Genomic DNA, 5,576 nt, shown 5'->3' with positions numbered 1-5,576 from the left:
TATCTGAAAGAGCTTTTGATATTTTTGCTATCTTTTTTTTTGGATAATTTTTTTCAGTTAGTTTTTTTTTCTTAATAGGAGATATTCCAATTTCGCTTAAGGTTAAATTGATTGTATCTATTGATGCGGATGCTGTGGGGATATTATTTACATATTCGCTATCAGAATTTATATTTTCAATATTTTTTTGTGATAACGCCTCAATGTTTGGAAATTGTGTCATCCACGTCGTGACTTTACGCAGGTTCTTTTTACAATTAAAGTGTTTAGATTCTTTAAAAGGATTTGCACATTTATATTTATACATTATAAATAATTTTAAGAAAAAATTAATATTGAAATATTTGTAAAATAAAAAAATTAATATCAAGGCAGGTGCATGAAAACTTGCTATTATCTTTCAAAAATTAATTATATTTTCTTATATAGGAATTGTAACTATCTTTTTAGGAAATTAATCATTTATTATAAAAACTATCTTTCAAAAATTAATTATATTTTCTTATATAGGAATTGTAACTATCTTTTTAGGAAATTAATCATTTATTATAAAAACTAATAATTTTTACAAGTTATCAATAAAGTAATAATAATAATAAGTAAGTCTATCAAATGATCTAAATAATATATTTTCATAATATTAATGCTGGAAAATCTTATTATTTATGTTTAAAATGGAAAAAAGTTTAAAAAAAATAATAATTTTAACAAAACGCGTAATTTTATAAAAATGCGCCATCTATTTTTGAAAATAATATTTATTTTTTGATTTTTTAAATCGCAATAACTAAAAAACCCATGGCTGTCCCAAGTTTAAATTTTTTTAATTAATAGATATAAGGTTAGAGAATAAGAAAATATTAAATTCAAAAAAATTTGGAAAGCGAAACACTTGGAGTTTTCATGTTTAAAATTTATAACTTAAATAAAAACCGCAACTAATAATCTATTATTTTTTAACTTATCTCAATTTTAAAAAATCGCATTTTTCGAAAAAACGTCATTTTTGGCACTTTTGACCATTGATATCTCAGGAACTATGAGTAGTAGAAGGCTAAAATTTTGGATTCGATGCTTTCTAATGATATTCTCTCAGTATACAAAATTTTATCGAAATTAAAAAGGTCGAGCCGAAAAGTTATCGATTTGGTATGGAATTACCCAAATATGCTTTTTAAATTCAAATACTCTCAAAGTCCAAGGGTTTAAAATCATCAAAAAAAGTGAAATTAATCTTCTAGGTTCACCTTTAAGCAGTTTTTCCAACTGTGAGGTGTTCGTAATTTTTCGAAGGCTTATCAGGACTTGAAACTATTTTAAACGAAATTCCTTCACACCAGAGCTTTTTTCTTTTAAAAAAATATTTATTTTTACCAAAGATTGTACATATTTTTAGATCTTCCTTTTTTTTAAATAATGAAATTATTAATCGTGTTCATGAATTTTTTAGAAGTTTATTAGAAAATATTTTAAATATTAAATTGGAAGATTTTAATTGGGGTTTCTCACAATTACCCTCGAAAATGGGTGGTTTAGATTTATATCCTTTAAACCTTCTATCTCTTTCCTCATTTTTGGCATCACGTTTGATGAATAACGCCATGATATCTTCTTTCATCTCTCCTAAAGATAACCTTTTAAACTCAGACTTGACAGCCTGGGTATCTTTAGCTCCACCTGAAGCTCTCTTACCACGATCTTAACACACCAATCTATTTTCGAACCTTTAATAAAAAAAATTTTTTAAATAATCTCATCAAACCCCCCTTTGGAGTATATTCAACTATTACAGAATGCTGACTGTACTAGTGGTTATGAATGGTTGGAAGCATTACCAAGTCGTAACCTAGGTAACCTCTTATCAGATGAACAATTAAGAGTTGCCATAGGCCACCGACTTGGATGTAACATTGTTCAACCACATACATGCATCAAATGTAAAACATTAGTTGACTCCAAAGGGAGACATGGTCTAAATTGTATATATAGTCAAGGCAGGCATGCAAGGCATGCAGCAATTAATTTAGCTATTAGCCGTTCTCTTACCAGGGCCCGAATACCAAACATCCTGGAGCCTACAAATTTATCGTTAGATGATGGCTTAAGACCTGATGGCTTAACTTCCGTGCCTTGGTCATTAGGGAAATCCTTAATTTGGGACTTCACATGCGTATCTTCTTTCCCAAAAATTTAATTCTCCGGTTGATACAGCCGAGAAAAAAAAAACAATGAAATATTCCAAATTCACAAATTATATTTTTACGCCGATTGTTATTTCTTCCCTTGGACATATGCCAAGTGGAACATTTTAGTTTTTAAAAAATATAGGGGATAAGATAAGAGCCCTTACATCAGAACCTAAAGAATTTTATTTTATAAAACAAAACCTTCAAATAACAATTTTAAAATATAATTACGCATGTTTTTTGGGAACTTGTAGTCCCACCTCGGTTTTTATATAATATTGTTTTATTTTATTTTATAATATATAATTATTAAAATATATTATTAGCATTAAAAAAAAAAAAAATTCTCTATTTATTTATTAATAAAAAAAATAAATAAAAATAAAATTCTTAAATTTTTGAATTTAAGGTTTTTATATATTATATTTTTGATTAATTATTAAAATAATATTTTTAGAAAAACAATGATTTTTTTTTTAAAGTTCAATGTGAATAAAATATTTTTAAAATTAATAAATTTTTTTTAGAAAAAATAAAATTTATATGAAATTTTTAGGGCGCATTATCGTCTGCTTTAAAAAGTTAATAAAATTAAACTATAATTTGAAGAATTAAATTGATATTTTGAAATGTTCTATTCTCATGATATATTACAAAAGAGAGGAGGAAAATTCGGAGTTATTTGGTAAAACTTTCAATCAAAATAAAATATTAATAAATATCTGTTGTTCTTGTGTCATAAGTTTTCCGTCATAATAGAATGACTAGTTGGGTAATGGTAAATATCGGCTAATTCGGCTCAGCGCCAGCTGGAGAAAATCCGTTAACATTAAGGCGTTTTAATTTATATTAATTTCTTTCAAACGTTAGCTGCTATCTTTGAGAAAAACCCTGAGGCCAAACTGATAGTTTTAGGCCAAAAACTTGGATTTATTAGATTTTGAAATTTATATCGCTTACCTTATAGTTTTTATTTTTCAAAAGTTTTAATTAGCATGTAATTTTGTTTAAACAGTGAATCTATATGATATTAGTATAATGGTTTATTTATTCATTCCCGCTGTAAAAAAAATAGTAAAAACAGTTTTATATAATTAGTTTCACAGTTTATCGATTGTGCGCAAATAAAACTATCCATATGATTTGATTTCTTTGGAATCTCGTAATCTCCATCGGGGCTAATTTTTAAACCGACCCGGTCCGGAATTTTTTTAAAAAAAATTTGTTAGGCCCGGTTCGATCCCGAACCAAAATAAAAATTATTTGTCGAGCCGGCCCGAGTTTATTTAAATATAGATTAATTTAATATTTCTTTTCGTAAAAATTTTTTTCTATTTTCCAAGATTTTAAAAATATATAAATTTATTTGACAAAATGTGATGATATCGTATTTAAAAATTTAAGCCCGGCCTGACCCGACCCGAAATCAAGGATATATTAAGCTCCACCCAGCCCGAACCGAAATAATTTTCTAAAAATGGACACCGATTTATTTAAAAGACATGGGGATCGGGATAATATTCATGAATATCTTCTTGAATGTAGATATTTTCGAAAATATAGATTAAATCGTTTTGATGTTTTGATGTTTTTAATTCATTTTATTAATGATTGTATAAATTTTAATAGTACATTTTAATTTAATGAATAAAATTATGTCGTTTAATATTATTTCGATTGTTATGCCTAAATTTTATTTATTTTTGGAATCTTCCTTTAATTATAATATTATCACTAAAAAAATTTAAATTCTGTATACAAATTTTAGAAAAAATTATTTTAAAATATCTAAAAAAAAAAGATTTTTAAAAAAGAGAGGTAGAAAAAATCATATTAAGTTTGTATAGAAGGAATTATATTAAGTTTGTATAGAAGGAATCATATTAAGTTTGTATAAAAAGAATCATAACCAAACAAATTTTAAATAGCAAAGTTTCATATATCAAAAATTTAGCCCCTAACCTACCCTCTTTGTACATAATCTAATAATTTTACCTTACCCCTAGCCTTTTCCCTTATTAGCCCCCGTCACTTCCCTTAAATAATTGTACGAATTTTTAATTTTATAAAAAATTATTTAAAAATATCTTAAATAAAAAAAGATATATTAATTTAAAAATAAAATAAAATAAAAAATCTTTCTTCAGACGCCTGATAACTAAAATTATCGTAAAAAAAAATAAAAACCGATACTATCTACCATTTTTTCGCGCTTTAAACGCCCCTATCTTAGCGGGTAAGCAGTAGGATGTAAAATTTCATTTTTTAGTTACAGTATATACAACCAATAATATAATAAATATAGAAGGGGGTGGGTTTAAAACCATGGTTGATTTGATATGGAATTATATATTTATTTCTTTTAAGGTATTGTCAAAATATGTTAATGCTTGAATAATTAAATTAAATATATAGAATGATTCTAAATTTTAATTTTAAAATATCAAATATATAAAAATGTAAATATAGTTTTTGTATTTTATTTATAATTAATTCACCACATTCGCTTAGCGGTTAGATAGGTAAAATTTATATTTTATTATTATAATTAAATTAAGATATTCAGGTTAGGGTACCTTTTCAGGGGCAATAAATATGTTTTCAAACTTCTCAAGTTGGAAAAAGTCCTTTCAGATTTTTTATAATATTCTTCAGTTGAGCCAATATTTTTTTACATTCAATAATTGCTTAGGTGCTAGACGAGGGTTAATTAGTGTTATATCATAAAATTTAGCCTTCGATTGAACATCTAGATAAATATTATAATAATATTCATCTATTATTCTTATTGTATCTACCTGTTCATATATATTTTCCGCCACTAGCAGTATTGAAATTCTGATTGATCAATTAAATTCATAATATCGCTTCCGACGACACATTACATATTTTCATACTCAGCCTTATTTAACTTTTGTATTTCTATTTCTTCTGTTTTACAAAATGGAAGCAAAAATGAAAAATATTTAAAAAATTATAGATATTTTTTAATAAATTATAGAGTATTTTTTAATAAATTATAGATATTTTTTAATAAATTATAGATATTTTTTAATAAATTATAGATATTTTTTAATAAATTATAGATATTTTTTAATAAATTATAGATATTTTTTAATAAATTATAGATATTTTTTAATAAAATATAATATTATTAAAAATACTTATTAATTCTAACACACTAGTATGGTAAATTAGTTGGTTTTACACGACCACGACCCTGGTTTTTGTTCGAAAAAATGAACCAAAACCAAAGCAACCAAATTGGTCGACCTGGTGGACCAAATCCATCGATTCGAGCACAGACCCGAGCACCGACCAGAGAATCGACCAGAGAACCGACCCGAGAATCGACCCGAGCACCGACCCGAGCACAGACCCGAGCACCGA

The sequence above is a fragment of the Gordionus sp. m RMFG-2023 genome, chromosome 3 (genome assembly GCF_954871325.1).
Source record: "Gordionus sp. m RMFG-2023 chromosome 3, tfGorSpeb1-WG-v2, whole genome shotgun sequence".
Classification (NCBI taxonomy): domain Eukaryota; kingdom Metazoa; phylum Nematomorpha; class Gordioida; order Chordodea; family Parachordodidae; genus Gordionus; species Gordionus sp. m RMFG-2023.
The sequence above is the reverse complement of the archived record's forward strand: the minus strand, read 5'-3'. Positions refer to the sequence as shown.